The sequence below is a fragment of the Carcharhinus amblyrhynchos genome, chromosome 22, assembly GCF_965287045.1.
Source record: "Carcharhinus amblyrhynchos chromosome 22, sCarAmb.v2.hapA, whole genome shotgun sequence".
Lineage (NCBI taxonomy): Eukaryota > Metazoa > Chordata > Chondrichthyes > Carcharhiniformes > Carcharhinidae > Carcharhinus > Carcharhinus amblyrhynchos.
The window spans coordinates 17,393,422-17,415,508 of record NC_137345.1 but is presented as its reverse complement, the minus strand read 5'-3'; positions in this window follow the sequence as shown (position 1 = coordinate 17,415,508).

Genomic DNA, 22,087 nt, shown 5'->3' with positions numbered 1-22,087 from the left:
GACAATTGATATTTTCATGTCTGAGATGCGCTGTCTTAACAGTAGAAATTGAACAGCTCTATTCATATAATGACTTTGGGCACCCACATTGTCCATAACTTATACTGATAAGAATATACACATTCTGTGGTTTCATTATACCAGAGAATGTGGTTTATCCCATCATGCTCTGGAGCAGATGCCTTTGGCTAAAGTGTACAGATTACTTTATAAATACCTCTTAAAATCCAAAATATATGTTTAAATCAAAAATACTTGTTCAAATCGCTTACGTGTTTAAAATATCTTACTGTGATTATATGTGTCTCTATGCAGACAGTACCACTGTTGATCTGTAATTCTGATTCAGAGTAATTTCACTCCATGCTAATAGTAAATTATCAGTGTCTTAAATCCCTGATTATTTGAAATTTCTCTAACATTCATCCTTCCACTTTGTTGTATCCCATGGAAATTAAAACTAAATTGGAGTCACAAATCACTTATTCTGGATTAAAATAAGTACCAAGAAGTTCAAGGTACAACCAAAACATTTTATATACCTGGTTTTACAATCACAATGGATTTATACTTCATTCAGTGTCAAACACAGATAATGTTAGACTCCATCCATCAGCATTTGGAAGCAAGGCAATTTTAGGTGCACATCAATATAGAAACAGCAGAATAATTGCTAAATTATATAAATAATACTAAAATGCCCCTTAGTGTCAGGGGACTGGCTAGGGTAAATGCATGGGTTTATGGGGATAGGGCCTGGGTGGGATTGTGATCGATGCCGACTTGATGGGCCATAGAGCCTCCTTCTGCACTGTAGGATTCTATGAATTCCAAGCTGAGATCTCTACTTGACTCTGAAGCAGACTGACACAGAGGGTAAGTAAGCACTGTGAAACTACTTCCCCAGTCAGCTGTCCCATTTGAGCTTCACACTGAGAGGGCCATGTGGAGCTGGCATCTTTGGGCATTTTATAAACTTAACGTCCAGGCTTCTTAACATTATGAACAAATGGAAACTCACATTAACATTAAAAAAAATTGGAAAGGGAGCGAAGATTTGTGGAAAAGCAAGCACAGTATTTGAACGTATAACTCGCTGGGACAATACAAGATATAAACAACATAAGGAATGAACATCAATTCTGGCAGGGGCAATAAAAAGGCTGTAGAAACGGGCCACCCAATTTTCTTTCCTTTATTACTTGTCATATGAACTGACATTGAATTTTATCCTTATATAAGACCTCACTTAGTATTATGAGACCCATTTATTCTGTGTACTATGAAAGTTCACCATCTGTCGAAATTGTTAGAATTTAAGGAACAGCATTGGGAAATGCAGGCACTGTGATTCCTGCCTCGTGACAAGGGATTGACCTCCTGTGAGTGCGTTGATGAGTTCCCCAGTTCAGTTCCAGCTTAGTGACGATCAGTTTAGGAGGCAATCAGTTTTAATCTGAAGAGGGGGAACAGGTGAAGATCCCAAAAGGTCCCAGGATAAGGGACAAATGTGGAGACAGACACAAGTTTCAGCTAAGTTACAAAATGATTCAGAGATGATTCCAAGTAGCAAGTGTACTGTGAGCTGGCTCTGTAATAGGACTCAGTAGAAGGCCCAAAAATGGTGGTTCCTTGTTGTGGAAAAGGTTAGGGTTAGAAGAACATAAGAACATAAGAAATAGGAGCAGGAGTAGGCCATCTAGCCCTTCGAGCCTGCCCCGCCATTCAATAAGATCATGGCTGATCTGTCGTGGCTCAGTTCCACATTCCCGCCCTCTCCCCAGAACCCTTAATCCCCTCTCTTATCAAAAACCCATCAACCCGCATCTTAAAAATATTTAGCGAGGCAGCCTCCACCACTTCAACGGGCAGAGAATTCCAGCGATTCACCACCCTTTGAGTGAAGAAGTTCCTCCTCAACTCCGTTCTAAACCGCCCCCCCTTTATCTTGAGGCTGCGCCCCCTAGTCCTACTGCCCTTTCTGAGCGGGAAGAGTCACTCCACCTCTATCCTATCCATCCCGTTCATCATCTTATACGTCTCAATGAGATCTCTCCTCATTCTTCTAAACTCTAACGAGTACAAGCCTAATTTATTCAGCCTCTCCTCATAGCTCAACCCCCTCAACTCCGGCATCAGCCTAGTAAACCTCCTCTGCACTCCCTCCAAGGCCAAAATATCCTTGCGTAAGTATGGCGCCCAAAACTGCACACAGTACTCCAGCTGTGGCCTCACCAATGCCCTATACAGCCGCAGCAAGACCTCCCTACTTTTATATTCAATCCCCCTCGCTATGAAGACCAGCATCCCATTCGCCTTCCTGACCACCTGCTGCACCTGCAAGCTGGGTTTTTGTGACTCATGCACAAGGACCCCGAGGTCCCTCTGCACCGTCGCCTGCTGCAGTTTTTCGCCACGTAAGTAATAACCCTTCCTACCATTATTCCTACCAAAGTGGACCACCTCGCACTTGCCAACATTAAATTCCATTTGCCATTTCCTGGCCCATTCGCCCAGCCTATCTAGATCCTTCTGCAGACTCTCCACACCCTCCGCGCAATTTGCCGTTCCACCAATCTTGGTGTCATCAGCAAATTTCGACACCCTACACTCGGTTCCCTCTTCCAGATCATCTATATAAATGGTAAATAGCTGAGGCCCCAGCACCGACCCCTGGGGCACTCCACTAGTCACCATCCGCCAATCCGAATAGCACCCATTGACCCCCACTCTCTGCCTCCTATTTGACAACCAATCCTCTATCCACGCTAACACTCTACCCCCAACTCCATGTCCCCTGACCTTCTGCAATAACCTCTTGTGAGGTACCTTGTCAAACGCCTTCTGAAAATCAAGAAAGACCACATCCACCGGCTCTCCTCTATCCACCGCCCTAGACACATCATCATAGAACTCCAGTAAATTTGTCAGACACGACTTCCCTTTAATGAAACCGTGCTGCATCTGCTCTATCAAGCACTTTCTCTCAAGATGCCTCGCTATTTCCTCCTTGATGACGGATTCTAACATTTTACCTACAACAGATGTTAAACTAACCGGCCTATAATTCCCCGCCTTTTGCCTGGCACCCTTCTTAAATAACGGCGTAACATTAGCCGTTTTCCAATCTTCCGGCACTTCCCCAGAATCCAGCGATGTCTGGAAAATAACCACCAAGGCATCCACTATCACCTCCGCCATTTCTTTCAGAACCCTCGGATGCATTCCATCCGGTCCTGGCGACTTGTCCACAATCAGCCCCTCCAGTCTGTCGAGCACCGCCTCTCTAGTAACAGTAATGTCATTAAGACCCTCCAGTCCTACCACCTTTCCATCTCTAACACCTGGCAAATTATTCACGTCCTCCTCCGTGAAGACAGAAACAAAAAAGTTATTCAAGACCTCAGCCATATCCCCATCCCCTACCACTAAGTCCCCCTTCTCATCCTCTAAGGGACCAATGTTCACCCTAGCCAGCCTCTTCCTTTTTATATATTTATAAAAGAAACCCTGAGAGCCACAAACAGTTCACATGCGCATACCAGAAAATGGAGGGAGAAGGTCTGATCTTCCAAATAAGAAATCTTTCGAAAACTTGACAAGGAATTGAGTTTATGAAACATTCATTGTAACCCAATACATATGACAATACTAAATCAAATCAAATCATATACTTGTTCTGCTGATAAAGCAATGATGAGCTTAGATTTCAGATTTTTGGATGTCTCAGGGACATCCCAGTTGAAGGTAACATCGACTGAATGCTCAAGAGTTTGCCAGGTGGAATCTGTTAGAATGGGGCAGCATGGTGACACAATGGTTAGCACTGCTGCCTTACAGCGACAGGGACCTGGGTTCAAATCCAGTCTTGAGTTGCTGTGTGTGTGGAATTTGCACATTCTCCCCGTGTCTGTGGGGGTTTTCTCCGGATGCTTTGGTTTCCTCCCAGTCCAAAGATGTACAGATTATGTTGATTGGCAATGCTAAATTGCCCCTTATTCTCAGGGGATTAGCGGGGTAAATATATGCAGTTATGGGAATAGGAGTAACATGGGATTGTGGTCAGTGCAGACTTGATGGGTTGAATAGCCTTCTTCTGCACTGTAGGGATTCTATGAATCTGAGTTAACCCAAGGTGTTGTTAAATTGGTAAATCTTCACTGGGGTTTAGTGTCTGTAAGGGTTACTGAGATAAAAGCGATAGTTTGAGTCTGAATAATGTATTGCTATTTTTAATGATATCTTTTCAACCTTTTTGTTTACTGTAAGCAGTCCATTTTGCTTGTTTAATAAATCATAGACTCATAGAATCCCTACAGTGCAGAAGGAGGCCATTCAGCCCATTAAGCCTCCACAGATAGCATTCCCACTCAGGTCCTAACCTGTTACCCCATATATTTATCCTGCTAGTCCCCTGACACCAGAGGGTAATTTAGCATGGCCAATTCACCTAACCCACACATCTTTGGATTGTAGGAGGTAACCAGAGCACCCGGGAAACATGGGGAGAATGTACAAACTCTACACAGACAGTGACCAGAGGCCAGAATCGAACCCGGGTCCCTGGGGCTGTGAGGCAGCAGTGTTAACCACTGCACCATGTGCAGCCCACGTAAATGTTTAATTCTTCCGTTAAAAGTTCTTTAGCAGACTCCCGTGAATCTGCGCAGTAACTTCCCTCCACAATTTAAAAAAATGATCTACCAAGCCAGGTTCCACTTTGGGATCTGACTTGTCCAGTATTAACATCAGCTGGGATTGGGCCTCCTTCTAGAATGTCATGTCCAATTCTGGTCCCCTCACTCAGAGGAGATGTAATGACCCTGGAAAGGTTTCAGGGCAAGTCACTAAATAAATGGTGTCTAAAAACCCATGGCTCTCGGGATGGGTTCAGGGGCTGAATCTCGAAAACTAGAAAAGCATAAAAGTTCCTAGAATGATGGAGTAGATGTGGATAATTTATTTGAATTGCACAAATTAGGGAAAAACAGGAATGCAAGTGGCATCAACAAAGAATAAGATTAGATGCTGAGGGGCCTCTCTTTGTGCAGATAATTATTGACCTTACAAATGGATATAGATAGATTAGGAAAGTGGAATGAAATGTGGCAGATGGAGTTTAACATGAATAACTGTGAGGTCATGCAGTTGGTCAGAAAAATGGGAAAATGAAAAGGCAACTTATTATCTAAATGAGGAGAGACTTTGGGGTGTTCTGATGCAGAGGGATCTGGGTGTACTCATTCATGAGTCACGGAAAACTGGAATGCAGGAACAGCAGATAATAAAGAAAGTGAATGGAATGTTGGCATTTATAGGTAAAGGAGTAGAATATAAAGATAAGGAAGTATTGTTGCAACTATACAAGGCATTGGTGAGGCCGCACTTGGAGTATTATGCACAATTTTGGTCCCCTTATTTGCAGAAAGATGTAGTGGCATTGGAGGCAGGAGGTTCACTAGATTGAATTCCAGAGATGAGGGGGTTGTCATATGAAGGAAGATTGAACAGTTTCGGCCTATACTCTCTAGAATTTAAAAGAATGAGGGCTTCTGCTGGTGGGGCATTCTAGGATGAGAGATCTTAGGATAAGGGATAATAAGTTTAAAACAGCGTTGAGGAGAAACTACTCTCCAAGGGTTGTGAATCTGTGAAATTCGCTACTCCAAAGTGCGGTGGGGCTGTGAGTAAATTTAAGGAAGAGTTAGACAGATTTTTAATTGGGAACAGGGAGAAGGCAGGAAAATGGGGATGAGGAGCATATCAGCCATGATCGAATGGCAGAGTGGACTCAGTGGGCCGAATGGTCTAATTCTGCCCCTGTATCTTATGAATTTATGACCTTCAAAATTGGCTGCTGATTTGTGCAATTCATGCAGCTTTATTGGAAACATTCTAAAGATACTTTGACGATAAGACACTGATATCACTATTTATGAAAACTGGTGGGATTTTGAGTAATGTTTCTCCTAGTCATTATTATCGTCTGGAACTTAATTTGATTGTTTATCATGGGTAGAAATTTCCAAAATTCTTTGCTCCAATTAGCTACAGGTTCTTTGCTTTTTGTTTGGTCTGGTCCAGGAAATTACCTGGCTGTTTGTGGATGGGGAGTGTGCTGCTAAGCTGCCACGAAGTTAAATGGGTCGGACTCAATGCACCAGCATATTTCTTTTATCTGTCTTTTTGTGTGCATTTTGGTATTTTTAGCAGAGCAAACAAAGTGACACAAAACCTTGTACAAAGGCCTTTCGTAGTTCACCGGAGCTTTCTCAACTCCAGGCTTCTTCACTGGGGAATACACTGAACCCACTGTGTGACTTTTGAACCTTCTTCAATCTCATTCAGATGAATTATTTATGGGGCAATATTCAATATACAGTTATCAAAAATACGTTGAAATTTATCTTTTATAGTGCCTATTTAGAGACACTTGTCCACCTTAGCTAACTGATAACAGATTCTAATTTTGAAACTCTATGCATTCAAAGCCACTGTTATTATTATTTAATCATTATTTAAGGAATGAATGTCACCACAAATTTCTATTCAGTAAATCCCACCATTAGACATTGAGTTTATGCTATTAACTGCATAATGGCAGTAGCAATGCAGGAAGTGAAACACTTTCTAAATTTGATGCCTTTGTGTTTAGCATTTGTCACTTACATGTAAAATATTGGCGCTGTTGTGTATGTGGTGCCTGTCTCTTTAAGACAGTGCAGCAATAGAGGGTCACCTTGCCTGAGGGATCAATGGAAGCTGAGAGTGAGTGAGTCAGACAAAAAGGGTGGAGTCCTGTCTCAGCAGAATCTTCTGGAAGCATGGAATAAGCATGTAGAACTGTGGCTCTGCCCCAGAGCAGTCTTCATGCTGCATAAATCTCCTGCACCTAAGTTTTTCAATTCAATAAAATGCCTTCCTTGCTCCAACAAGGTCTGAAGTCTCTCTTAACAATTGTAAACACCAATCACACAAAATATACAACGGCCACAGTCAGATCAAAAACAGCATTTCATCCTATACCCAAATTCATAGAGAATCATTGCACTAAGGTAGGAGTTTGCAGCTCCTTATTGGTTTCATGTTAAATACATTGAACATTTGCTCATCATTGTCGTCTGCTTGGATGCCTCAGCTGTCTTTGTTCAAGGATATAAATTCATAAATAATGGAAAACGGAGGACCTGACATAAACCTTATGTATGGACATACACATTAGGAATGGGAATGTACAAGAATTGTACATTATTATGTACAATAAATTATGGATAGAATAAATTATGTACAAAAGTTATTGCTTGACTTAATCTTGAGTGTTCTTACTCTGCACTATGAGCCTGATTTCCCCCATCCAATAAGATCATGGCTGATCTGATTGTAACCTCAATCCCACATTCCTGCCTATCCCCAGTAACCTCTCACCCTCTTGGTAATCAATAGTCTATCTAGCTCCACCTTAAAATATTCAAAGACTCTGCTTCTACCACCTTTTGAGGAAAAGAGTTCCAAAGATTCATGACTCACTGAGAGAAAAAAAATTCTCCTCAACTCTGTCTGAATTGAGCAACCCCTTATTTTAAAGAATGATCCCTAGTTTTAGGTTCTCTAACAAGAGGAAACATCCACGTCAACGCTACCAAGATCCCTTGGGATCTTAAAGGTTTCAATCCAGTCACTTCTTCCTCTTCTGAATTCCAGTGAGTACAAGCCTAACATGTTCAACCTTTCCTCATAAGACAATCCACCCACTCCTGGTATATTAGTCCAGTAAACCTTCTCTGAACTACTTGAAATGCATTTTCATCTTTCCTTAAATAACATGACCAATACAGTACACAGCAGTTCGGATGTGATCTTACCAATGTTAAGTTGCCAGATCATGAAGTCAGACTAAACCCCAACAATTATTCCATTTTGGACTAAATGTGAGGAAAGGATGCTTTACTGCAGGAGTAATTCCACTGACAAATTTGGGATTTTATTAACAAATCAAGCTTTATTCATAACACAGTTTAAGTATAATTCTAACAAAATGAAACAGTTTAATTCTTAACCATGGAACAATTTTTAAATGAGCCAATCACATGAACTACATACTACTCCTTTATTTATAACTGTAAACGTGAAACAAAACAATTCTTCTAAAATATTAATACTCAGTTCCAATTAAGCAATATTTATCTCATAGACTCAAACCCCACTTTAAAAATAGTTCGCAAATCCATGCATTCTTATTTTAACCTTTATTATCTGCTTTGCAGTTTCCAGGGAGATTTTGAAGAGAGACAGCCCTTTCAAGCACAAAGCTGTTTTTCTCAGCTCAAACCTAGTTCCTCCCATTTCAAGTATCACATGACTATATGAGCCTGTGTACCTAACTCATCTTTCCATTGCTTTAATTAAGAAACACCCCAAGGATCCTTTTCTTTGGGTAAACAAAAGCTCATTAAGCCATCTAGTAAGTAAACATTTACACAGCTAAAATGAATACTTATTCTGCTGATTTTCTCCAAGACAAACTGACTATTTGTAACAAAACACTGAATCTTAAAGCAATCCCCCTTAAACATAAAATATATTAATAGCACAGTATCAGTGCACAAGTAATTGAAGCATAACCTTTCTTTTTTTTAATTCAATTCGCCTTGCGATAAACAATAACATTCTATTAGCTTTCTTAATTACTTGCTGTACCATCACACAAGACTTTTGTGATTCATGCACTAGGACACCCAGATCTTTCTGATTCTCAGAGCATTGCTAATTCTCACCATTTTGATAATAGCTTACTTTTTTATTCTTCCTGTCAAAATGGACCATTTCACGTTTTCCCACATTACACTCCATTTGCCAGGTCTTTGCCCACTCATTTGATCTATCAATGTTCCTCTATAGCCTCTGCATGTCCTCTTCACAATTTACTTTCCTGACTATCTTTGTGTCATCAACAAATTTCACAACCAATCTTTTGGCCCCTTCATCAAAATCATTTATATAGATTGTAAGAAGTTGCGTCCCCAGCACTGATCCCTGAAGCACCACTTCTCACATCCTGCCAACCAGGTAAAGCCTATTTATGCCAACTCTCTATTTCCTATTAGCTAACCAATCTTCTATCCATGCCAATACATTATTCCCTACACCACAAGCTTTTATTTTCCACAATAACTTTGATGTGGCACCTTATCAAATGCCTTCTGGAAATCCAAGTCCAGCACATCCACTGATCCCTCTGTATTCACAGAACATGCGACTCCTTCAAGAACGCCAATAAATTGGTTAAACATAATTTCCCTTTCACAAGACCATGTTGACTCTTCCTGACTGCATTGATTTTTTTCTAAGTGCTCAGTTCATCCTTGATGATGACGTCTAAAATTTTCCCTCTGATAGATGTTATGCTAACAGGCCTGTAGTTTCCTGCTTTCTGTCAACCCTCCTTTTTGAATAAAGGAGATACAATTGCTATCTTCCAATGTAATAATATAATTGATTTTACATTCAGTTTGAGGCAAAGAAAAGTGCATCGAAGATGAATGCTTTAAACTTAAATAAATGGAATTATGAGAGTACAGCAAGCTAAAGTGAGCAGGTAAATGAAGTTAAGGAATAGGTTAGCAGAGAGGCAGTGGCAGATATTTAAAGGTTTATTTCAGAATATACAGAATTGATGCATTCCAATGAGGGAGGAGGCCCACCATCTGTAGCTAAATAAAAAAGTTAAGGACAATATTAAACTTAAGGAAAAAAAATCCTTTCCTGAAATGGCATGCCTCTTCCAGGTCACCCGGCCCTCTTTTTGCACTGTTTCATTCTCTGGTTTTACTTCAGTCCATGTGTGAAGGGCTGGCTCCCAGCCTAAATGAATGATTTGCACCAACTGCACACTTTCAGCCATTCCCCAGCCACTGCATGCACAGGTATTTCTGAGGCACCAACCCCCGATTTGAAGATGTGTTTTTTTTCCTTTTCTGTGGGGTAACAGTATAAATTGTGGTTCCTCTATTACAGTTGAAAAATTCTTGCAAGCTATCTTGATGGGTGCAAGACAAAAAGCTTTGATAGCATGTTGCTCTTTTTTAGCAAAGGAGCTCTGAAGCTCTGTACTATCAAATGACTATTTGTCTAATACTATTTGTACTTTTTTCTAATACTGTCGCTGAAATCTTGCTGCTATTAAAGTCAGCAGGATCTTACAGTCTCTCTGACAGTGCATCCCTGCTACAGGGTTTCCCAACAGTGAGAAGTGCATTTAACAGGAAACCTGTTGAGAACAGCAAGACCATAAGATCTCTCCACCAGCAAGCTGCGCGCTGCCACAAAACATGCCACGGAAGGGGAAAAATATCCCGCCCTATGTACGTTATTTGTAACAGTAGCCTGAAAGCAAGGAGAGATTCTTGAGGAATGAATCCATGGAACTTTATTTTACACAGATAGGAAGAAAGATAAACAAATAATACAGGTCAGGACAAAGTGGAACTCTTATTAAGTGAAGAGATTTGCTGCTGTATTAATAAATGAGTTACCAAATAGCAAAGCTCCAACTAGAATTAGTTAGTCTCGACTTTAATTTTATTATAACAAAAGATTACAAATTATGAATGTCAAAACTCAAAATGGATTGAGTTTACCTGAGCCCCACGTTTCCAGCCTGGTGCCAGTTTGCAGCACAACGTGGGCAAGCACTTGAAACATGTGCCTGAAAATACCTTAACGTTTTTTAATACGCAAGTATTTTTGGCTAGTGGAGGAATTAGTAACCAGAGCGTAAGGAGAACTCCTTTCTCTTCTCTGAACAGAAGAAAACTGTATCTTAAATATCTAATTGGATAGTCCAACTTTGGGCTAACTTGTTTAAAAACCAGTGTCTTCATGAAAATGTGTTTAACAAAAGCACCTTTAATTTGTCGAGAAGCACACAGTACAACAACCAGCACAAGCGTTTCAAAATACAACCCTGTCTCCAAATGATGTTAACCTGGAATCTGTTTATCTGTGTGACCCAGTAACAGTGTGATTCTACCCCAACACATTTTCATTCTTGTCACTCCACCTTCACCGCCCAACAGCAGTACCGAGTTCCTGATTTCAGAATGAGTATCAGGATTGGTTTGGTGAAAGGCTCAGACAGCTGCATGGTGGACTATGTTCATGTTCCATCAGGTGGCAACTAGATTGAATATCTAGGTTTTCTACAATTTCAAGATGAGTGCAACATGAGACAGGGACACCTGCGTTGCTGTTCTTACAACCCTGAGTTTTATTACTGCAGTGGGCTGAAACATACAATATTTACAGGAGGTCTGCTCATACTTTTTGTCTTGTGAGCTGTACTCTGAAAGGGACTAGTCCTGCCATCATATTTTCTTGATGCCTTTAATGGAAATATATTGGAAATGTTCATTCTTCCACACTTCTGGCTTGGTAAAACCATTGAATGAGATACCATTTTTCTTTTACATGTTTGTTTTGGTGAGAAATACTGTGAGAAGATAGGATTTCTTTTCAATAATGGTGGCAATAATGTCGGGGATTTTTTTGAAAAAACTAGTTAAGTGGTTAATGGTGATACTATTCTGATTTTTGTCCTCTATTGAGTTGGCGTTAGTAGTCCCTGGGTGAGGAGTAGCCATCTGAAAATGATCAGAAATAATCTTTTAAAGCATTGCCAGTTGAACTACTATCTCACAACATTCTTTCTATTTTTCATCATATAACATCTGGTTCCTTGTGACAGGATTGATACCCTATAGAGTTATAGAGGCTTACAGCATGGAAACAGGCCCTTCGGCCCAACTTGTCCATGCCACCCTTTTTTTCTAAAACCCCCTACGTTAATCCCAATTGCCCACATTTGGTCCATACCCCTCTATAGCCATCGTACCCATGTAACTGTCTAAATACTTTTTAAAAGATAAAATTGTACCCCGCCTCTACTACTACCTCCGGCAGCTTGTTCCAGACACTCATCACCGTCTGCGAGAAAAAATTGCCCCTCCGGACACTTTTGTATCTCTCCCCTCTCACCTTAAACCCATGCCCTCTAGTTTTAGATTTCCCTACCTAAGGGAAAAGATATTGACTATCTACCTTGTCTATGCCCTCATTATTTTATGTTCCTCTATAAAGTCACCCCTCAGCCTCCCACACTCCAGAGAAAAAAGTCCCAGTTACTCCAGCCTCCTGTTATAACTCAATCCATCAAGTCCTGGTAGCATCCTAATAAATCTTTTCTGCACTCTTTCTAGTTTAATAATATCCTTTCTAGAATAGAGTTTCTTCTTTGCCGATTTTCCCTCCACCAGTTACTTCCTTGCTTCCTCTTAAGAGCCTACTGTCTCCTGTGTTGGTATGGTTCACTCTGGACCATGTCATCCAAGTAGCCATTATTCATGTGTCAGGACAGGCAGTAACGGTTACCATGCTATTCCACGTTATCACCCAGCCTGGAGTCTGCCATTCATTGATGCATGGAACTGAGGTCATTGGTTATTGGACAGGAGTGATAAATCTGGCTGATTTCCCTCTCCCTAATTCAGCAACACTCAGGCCAATCAGAACCTGGTACTGCTTCCCTGCTTAACATTAATTACTTAAGGCCTCATGTGGGATGAAATGGCAATAAAGGGCAGCACGGTGGCACAGTGGTTAGCACTGCTGCCTCACAGAGCCAGGGACCTGGGTTCGATTCCCGGGTTGGGTCACTGTCTGTGTGGAGTTTGCACATTCTCCCCATGTTTGCGTGGGTTTCCTCTGGGTGCTCTGGTTTCCTCCCACAGTCCAAAGGTATGCAGTTAGGTGGATTAGCCATGCTAAATTGCCCTTTAGTGTCAGGAGAACTGACTAGGGTAAATGCATGGATTTTGAGGATAGGGCCTGGGTGGTCAGTGCAGACTCAATAGGCCGATTGGCCTCCTTCTACACAGTAGGATTCTATGATTCTATGTTCTTTCCCAGTCTGTACAGCTCAGCAACTCACCAAATATATTTGGTGAACTACTGGGGGAGATATTGTGATTCAAAATACTGAATGGCACTTAATGCTGTTTAGTAAATACTGCTTTGTAATTGATATTTTTTCATATCTATAAGAATTGTTTTTTCTGTTTTGAAATACCAGTATGCAATGATTCATCAATTTTATCCTATGATTTTTTGTAGATTATAAGGTTTCTATCCGATCAGCATTTCAATAATAATGAATTCATACAAATAAGATTAAATCAATTATTGTTTTCTTTGGAGGACAATTATGTGATCATCTCTGTCAAAGATTGCAGTAAAGTAGAGGTGTGACAATACTGTGCCTTTAAGAAGTGTATTTGTGTCATGTTTCTTCTGCAGAATTTTTGAGCAGCCAGTTCTATTCACTATAGAATAGTCTATATTCTAGACTATTGTCTAGAATATAGACAATATTCTAGATTTTGTCTATAACTGGCAGCCCCAGTTGATACTACGGAAGTATCATTGATCTTAATTGCTAAGGTGTTTGGTTTGATCTGGACTAATACAATTCTGTTCTTTTTGTGATTTTCCATGGGGGTTTTCAGAGTAGGGCTTGATTAGGTTGATTGACAGAAGAAATCATGTGACTAGGTAGGATTCGGCTTCTACAGAGAAATCAAGTCAGTTGCTGCTTGGGATCTTTAGAGGAAAAATAGCTCTCTCTGTACCTCTGTCTCTCTCTGGATTTGGAGACTGGGATTTGTCAGGAAATAAGTCTTTCTCAAAGGTTCTGTTGTTTGGGAATGAAATTTTCTCTGGAGGCTGCTGCATGAGCGTCAGGAATCCAGTGTCTTTCTGCATCTGTCCAGATGGGATAAAAGACTGAAAATATAGCACCCACATGAGTATATCTGTTTTGTGCTGAGTCTGAAGAGGGATTTATGTCTGTGGGAGTATTGCATACATTGGAAATATAGAGATAGCTAGTTGTTAAGAATTATACCTTGTCATGTCTAAGTATTCCAAAGTTATGCTCATTCTTTTCTGCTTTATTTCGATTGTGTTGTCAAATAAAGTTTGTTTGAATAAAAGCTTCCTAATGGGTCCATTGAAACACATCTGGAGCGAAACATCTTATGCTCACCCTAATGCCAAACTCAAAAACATTGGGTTCTAGGCTAATTTCATAATGTACCTTGGAGTTTCTGATCTGGTCCCTAATAGAGGAGAACAATGGGATTGCACAAGAAGGGCAGAGTCACAGATAGTATCATTTGTGGATTTGGTTCAGGTTCTCCCATCTTTGAAAGAGAGATTAAATAGTCTTTTAAATAAACCACAGTGTTAAGAGATAGCAAATATACTTTTAAGAAGTAAAATGGCAGAAAGGGGCAGTAAGGTGGCATAGTGGTTAGCCCTGCTGCCCCACAGTGCAAGGGACCCAGGTTCAATTCCAGTCTTGGGTGACTGTCTGTGCAGAGTTTGTACATTTTCCCTGTGTCTGTGTGGGTTTCCTCCACATGCTCCAGTTTCCTACAAAGATGTGCAGGTTAGGTGGGTTGGCCATTGTAAAAAAATTGCCCCTTAGTGTCCCAAGACGTGTAAGGTAGATGGACTACCCATGGTAAATGTGTGGGGTTATGGGGATAGGGTGGGAGAGAGGACATGGGTAAGATATTCTGCCAGAGAGTCGGTACAGACTCTATGGGCTGGATGATCTCCTTCTGCACTGGAGGGATTCTATGATTCAATGAAGGAATTATGAGGAATCAATTTAAAAGAAATACTGTGCAGAGTCATGACAGAGAAAGCTATGCAGTTCACTTAAATGTTACTGATAAATATATATTCACTTGTCAAAAAGGTTTTGATCACAATCCAATTTCTGGATTTCTCTCCACAACCTATTACTACTTCCCATGTAGGTACAACCTCCCCCGTTTCATTCACTTTCCTTTTCAAGTAATGGAATTTTGACACTTTTGTATTGGGTTCACTGGTATATTACAGCACATAGAGCATAACACTGACACAGCTCATGCTCCAAATGACTGCATTATAATGAAGCAATGGAAATAACAACACCTTAGGGCAGAATTTTCGATTGTTGTACAGCTCACCACCCCTGCCAGCGAGGACGGAGAATTTGGCATTCACCCAAACCTTCGCTGACTGCAGCAGGACTGGAGAATCCCAGCTTTGGGTGAAGTCGGAGAATTCTGGCCTTAATACAACGTCATGTTACACACAGCAATTTAAATTATAAAGCCGTTGGAATATAAAAATAGTCAACTGACAACCCATTGTTAAGATAGTAATAGGTATGAAGTTAATAAATGTTTCCATACAAAATTACATACATAATAGTATATAATTTTGCAAGGTGCTGAATTTTATTTAAAAGGAATTTCCTGTACATTTTCTCCAACTAGACTTGTGAAGGCTTAACTCAGCCATTGCGCAAATTCCAGCTCCCTGCTTTGTTCTGTCCAGGTGGTGTTACACCAGTGCAATTTGTTGTCATGCCACGTGCTTCAAGAATGCTATTAATAGAGTTTGTTGGAATGCAATGTAACAGGTAAGCCAGTTAGACTAGTTTCAGATGGGTCCAACAGCATGAACACCCCAAACAAACGAAGCAATAGGCTCCAGATCGTACATCTCAAAATATTCCCTTCCTTCCATAAGAAACTACACAATCAGCTGGTACAAACAATACCAATTTTGAATAAAGATCATGGAACATATTTCTAAAATATGGAACTTTGATGTAAAGGTGGCTTTAAGATGATGAATGTGTTCTTTCTGTTGCCAGAGGCACATTTTTCTGACTAGTTCATACCATGAACAGTTGACATCAATCTCGCTTCTTTGGTCTGCCCGAAACTTGTTGATCTTCCAGCACAAAGAAATGTCTTCGACCAAGCATTACAGACTAGCACATTCCAAAGTCCAGCTCAGCAATATGAGGTACATACTAAACCTTGGGGAAGCTGCCGCAGAGGCACAGGGGAGAAGCTCATTTGGATGGCAAGTGCAGACATAATGGGCCAAATAGTCTCCTTATGCACCACAACAATACTGTGATTATGTGATGATGCTTCTACTAGTGTGACTTTCACGTAAATAAAGGTTAAGTGTTGACTGGTCCACCAGATGGCTCTGCTCTAAGGCTATACAACCTGTCCAAAGCATTCCTTATGGCTATGTACAATCATAGATAGAACCATACAATCTGTGGCATGGAGACAGGTCCTTCAGCCCAAACTGGTCCACGCCAACCAAAATACTCATCTAAGCTAACCCCATTATCCATATCCCTCTAATTCTTTCCCATCTATGTATCTGTCCAGATGCCTTTTAAATGTTGTCAATGTCCCTGCCTCAACCACTTCCTCTGGCAGCTCATTCCGCACACTACGTACCACGCTCTGTGCAAAAAAAGCTGCTCCTCAGATTCTTATTGATCATTTCCACTCTTTACTTAAACCTGTGCCCTCTAGTTCCCGATTCCCAACACTGGGAAAAATGCTGAATGCATTCCCCCTATCCATGCCAAGCTCAAGTACTTATTCTTTAATCTGTCATTTTAGCAGAACCATTAGATAATTTCAAAAGCTTGGTGCAAGAAACCTGCAATAAGGTAACGACAGAGACATAACAATCCATTAAATGTTCCTTCATTAACAGTAATTTCAAGGCTCAACACTACGCATGCTGACTCCAGCAGAGCAATTGCTTCCTTCAGTTTATTTCTGCTGTAGGCTTGTCCATGGCTACTGATGTCAATTATCCAAACGCATACATCAACAATAATACAATAAATACAATGAAGCTCACCTTGCATTGCAATCTGTGATGAAGTATATGCTTGTCCATTTGGGTTAGTCTACAGGGAGGTTTATTCTACAGAATGGAGAAGGGTTCAATGCGTCCTAATGGTGGAGAGAAGCCTGAAATGAAATGATGATAGGTGGTGATACAGAAAAACAGAACTCCGAATGTGTGGATCCAGACCCATACAAATATAACATCCACGGCAGATAACGGTCAGATTAAACATGGTCCTGGCATTTTCCTCTGCTCCAGCAGCAGTTGGTAATGTCGTTAGTTACTGGGGTCTTAGAGAGCAGAACAACAGAATGTGCCCTTTTTATTCATTCGTGGGACATGACTGTCACTGGCTGACCAGCATTTATTGCCCATCCCTCATTGCTCGAGGGCAGTTGAAAGTCAACCACATTACTGTGGATTTGGAGTCATTTGTAGGCCAGGCCAGATAAGGGCAGCAGATTTCCTTCCCTTAAGGACATTAGTGAACCAAATGGGTTTTACTGACAATTGACAACGGTTTCACAGTCAGTGGATTCTTAATTCCAGATTTTTTTTTACTAAATTCAAATTCCACCATCTGCCATGGTAGGATTCAAATCCAGGTCCCCAGAACATTAGCTGAGTTTCTGGATTAATAGTCTAGTAATAATACCAGTAGGCCATCACCTCCCCTGGTACTTGCTCCCCCACACAATTGCAGATTAATTGTCCATTTATAGGAAAAGTTTAGCAGTGGTCCATTGCTTTTTGGCTTCTAGTTCAGGCCAAATTTGCACAATTTGAGTGGGACAAGAGAAGCCGACCTCTTCTTAAAATGTTACAGAGGAATTCCAACTTTTCTTCTGTAAATCTTGGCTGTGTTTACCCTGCTGTTTTCTTATACCGTTCTAAAAATTCTGTTAATAACTATTCTGTAAAATAGTGAAGGCACTATTTTGCTGTAAATTTTACTAATATTTGCTAATGTCTTATAGCCAATTTGCCCTATAGTGCAGAGTAATAATTTAAAACAATCTGTAGCACAGGAACTCACCAAGGTTCCTTAGTCAACACCTCCAAACCCGTCTAGGAAGACAAGCTCTTCACCATCCTGACTTGGAAATATATTCCCATTCCCTCACTGTTACCGGATCAAAGTCCTGGAGTTCATTCCCAAATTGCACTGCTAGTGTACCCAAACTACATGGATGGCTCACCACCAATTTCTCAACGGCAACTAAGCACAGGCAATGACTGCTGGCCTGGCCAGTCACACCCACATCCTGTAAATGAATTTTAAACATGTATAATGTGAGTTTACAGGCACCTGCCATATATTGGGGAAAATTGGGGAAGATAACAGGTATGATTTTCCCAGCTCGCTGCACTGTTCAAGTTGCACAGTGGGCTAGGAAATGTCAGCGGGGCAGTGGGGGCGGAGGGGTTGTGGGGGGATTCGCAGCCAGTGTCCAGCCGATCGTGCTAATATTTCGAATCAGAATGATCCTTCTTCACAGACAGGGGACTCGCTAGTTAGAGGCACAGACAGGCGTTTCTGTGCCACAATCGAGACTTGACAATGGTGTGTTGCCTTCCTGGTGCCAGGGTCAAGGACATCTCTGAGCGATTGCAGGACATTCTTAAGGGGAGGGGTGAGCACCCTAAGATCGTTGTACATATTGGTACTAACGACATAGCTAGGAAAAGGGGTGAGGTCCTGAAGTGTGAACATAGAGAGTTAGGTAGAAGGCTAATATGCAGGACCTCAAAGGTAGTAATTTCAGAACTACTACCGGTGCCATGTGCTAGTGAGAGTAAGAATAGGGAGATTAGGCAAATGAATGCGTTGCTTGAGAGCTGGTGCAGATTTTTGGATCATTGGGATCTTCTCTGGGGAAGGGGTGACCTGATCAAGACGGACAAGTTACCTGAACTGGAGAGGGACTAATATCCTGGCGGGGAGATTTGCTAGAGCCACTCAGGAGGGTTTAAACTAGTTAGGCAGGAGGGTAGGACCCAAAGCAATTGGGAGACAGAAGAGAAGTTTGAGGATAGCACCGAAGTTAAAGAGAGCACTTTGAGTAGTAAAGACAGTGTCAGTAATCCTAGTACTAGACAGATCAGAAAAAAGCAAGACAGAGATCAAGGGAAGTCCAGATTAAACTGCATTTATTTCAATGCAAGAGGCCTGACGGGCAAGACAGGTAAACTCAGGGCATGGATGAATACGTGGGACTGGGATATTATAGCAATGACTGAAACATGGCTAAGGGAGGGACAGGACTGGCAGCTCAATGTTCCAGTGTACAGATGCTATAGGAAAGATAGAACAAAAGGTAAGAGAGGAGGGGAAAAACATCATGGCCAGACTGAGAGGGGATATATCCGATGGTTCGGCCACTAAGTCTGTATGGGTAGAACTGAGAAGTAAGAAAGGGGAGATCATTTTGATAGGGTTGTACTATTGGCCCCCAAATAATTGGCAGGAAATTGAGGAGCAAATATGTAAGGAAATTACAGATAGTTCCAAGAGAAAAAAGGTGGTAATAGTTGGAGATTTTAACTGTCCCAACATTGAGTGGGACAGCCATAGTATTAGAGGGTTAGATGGAGTGAAACTTGTTGAGTGTATTCAGAAGGAATTTCTCATTCAGTATGTGGATGGCCTGACTAGGGAGAGGGCAAAACTTGACCTCTTCTTGGGAAATAAGAAAGGGCAGGTGATAGAAGTGTTAGTGAGTTGACCATAATTCTATTAGTTTTAAGCTGGCTATGGAGAATGATAGGTCTGGCCCAAAGTGTTAAAATTCTAAACTGGGGTAAGGCCAATTTCGATGGTATCAGGCAGGAACTTTAAAAACTTAATTGGGGGAGTCTGTGGGAAGGCAAAAGGATGTCTGGTAAGTGGCAAGCTTTCAAAAGTGTGTTAACCAGGGTTCAGGGTAAGCACATTCTTCTTAGAGTGAAAGGCAAGGCTGGCAGAAGCAGGGAACCCTGATGACTCGAGATATTGAGGCTCTGGTCAAGCTGAAAGAGGCACATGACATGCATAGGCAGCTAGGATCAAGTGAATCCCTTGAAGAGTACAGGGGGTGTAGGAGTAGAGCTAAGGAGGGCAAAAAGGGGACACAAGATTGTTTTGGCAGATAAGACAAAGGAGAATCCAAAGAGCATCTACAAACACATAAAGGGCAAAAGAGTAACAAGGTAGAGAGTAGGGCCTCTTAAGGATCAACAAGGGATGGGTGAGATCCTAAAAGAATATTTCTCATCCGTATTTACTGTTGAGAAAAGCATGGATGTTAGGGAATTTGGGGAAATAAATAGTGATGTCTTGAGGAGTGTACATGTTTCAGAGAGAGATGCTGGAAGTCTTAAAGCGCATCAAGGTAGATAAATCCCCGGGACCTGATCAAGTGCATCCCAGGACATTGTGGGAGGCTAGGGAGGAAATTGCAGGTCCCTTAGCCGAGATATTTGAATCATTGATAGTCAGGGGTGAGGTGCCTGAAGATTGGAGAGTGGCAAATGTTTGCCTTTGTTTAAATAGGGCTGCAGGAAAAAGCCTGGGAACTACAGGCCAGTGAGCCTCACATCTATGATGGGTAAGTTGTTGGAAGGTACTTTGAGAGACAGGATCTACAGGCATTTAGAGATGCAAGGACTGATTAGGGACAGTCAATAGGATAGGATAGAGGTGGAGAGACTCTTCCCGCTCAAAAAAGACAGTAGGACTAGGGGGCACAGCCTCAAGATAAAGGGGGGGCGGTTTAGAACGGAGTTGAGGAGGAACTTCTTCACTCAAAGGGTGGTGAATCTCTGGAATTCTCTGCCCGTTGAAGTGGTGGAGGCTGCCTCGCTAAATATTTTTAAGACGCAGGTTGATGGGTTTTTGATAAGAGAGGGGATTAAGGGTTATGGGGAGAGGGCGGGAAAGCGGAACTGAGCCACGACAGATCAGCCATGATCTTATTGAATGGCGGGGCAGGCTCGAAGGGCTAGATGGCCTACTCCTGCTCCTATTTCTTATGTTCTTATGTTCAACATGGCTTTGTGAGTGGAAAGTCATGTCTCACAAATTTGATTCAGTTTTTTGAAGGAGTAACCACAAAGGTAGGTGAGGGCTGTGCAGTAGATGTTGTCTACATGGACTTTAGCAAGGCCTTTGACAACCTGCGTGGTAGGTTGTTGCATAAGGTTAAATCTCACAAAACCTAGAGTGAGGTATCTAAATGGATACAAAATTGACTTCTTGCCAGAAGCCAGAGGGTGGTTGGAGAGAGTTGTTTTTCAAACTGGAGGCCTGTGACCAGCGGTGTGACTCAGGGATCAGTGCTGGGTCCACTGTTATTTGTCATTTACATAAATGATTTGGATGAGAATATAGGAGGCTTGGTTAGTAAGTTTGCTGAAGATACCAAGATTGGTAGCATAGTGGACAGTGAAGAAAGTTATCTCCGATTGCAACAGGATCTTGATCAATCGGGCCATTGGGCTGACGAATGGCAGATAGAGTTTAATTTAGATAAATGCGAGGTGATGCATTTTGGTAGACTGAACCAGGTCAGAACTTACTTAGTTAATGGCAGGGCATTGGGGAGAGTTACAGAACAAAGAGATCTAGGGGTACAAGTTCATAGCTCCTTGAAAGTGGAGTCACAGGTGGACAGAGTGGTGAAGAAGGCATTCAGCATGCTTGGTTTCATCAGTCAGAACACTGAATACAGGGTTGGGACGTTGTGTTGAAGTTCTACAAGACATTGGTAAGACCACACTTGGAATACTGTGTACAGTTCTGGTCACCCTACTATAGAAAGAATATTAATAAACTAGAAAGAGTGCAGAAAAGATTTACTAGGATGCTACCAGGGCTTGATGGTTTGAGTTATAAGGAAAGGCTGGATAGACTGGGACTTTTTCTCTGGAGTGTGGAAGGCTGAGGGATGATCTTATAGAGGTTGGTAAAATAATGAGGGGCACAGATCAGCTTGATAGTCAATATCTTTTCCCAAAGGCAGGGGAGTCTAAAACTATAGGGCATAGGTTTAAGGTGAGAGAGGAGAGATACAAAAGTGTCCAGAGATGTAATTTTTTCACACAGAGGGTGGTGAGTATTTGGAACAAGCTGCTAGAGGCAGTAGTAGAGGTGGGTACAATTTTGTCTTTTAAAAAGCATTTAGACAGTTACATGGGTAAGATGGGTATAGATGGATACGGGCCAAATGCAGGCAATTGGGATTAGTTTAGGGGTTTAAAAAAAGGCAGCATGGACAAGTTGGGCCGAAGAGCCTGTTTCCATGACATGCTACTGAGATTTCCC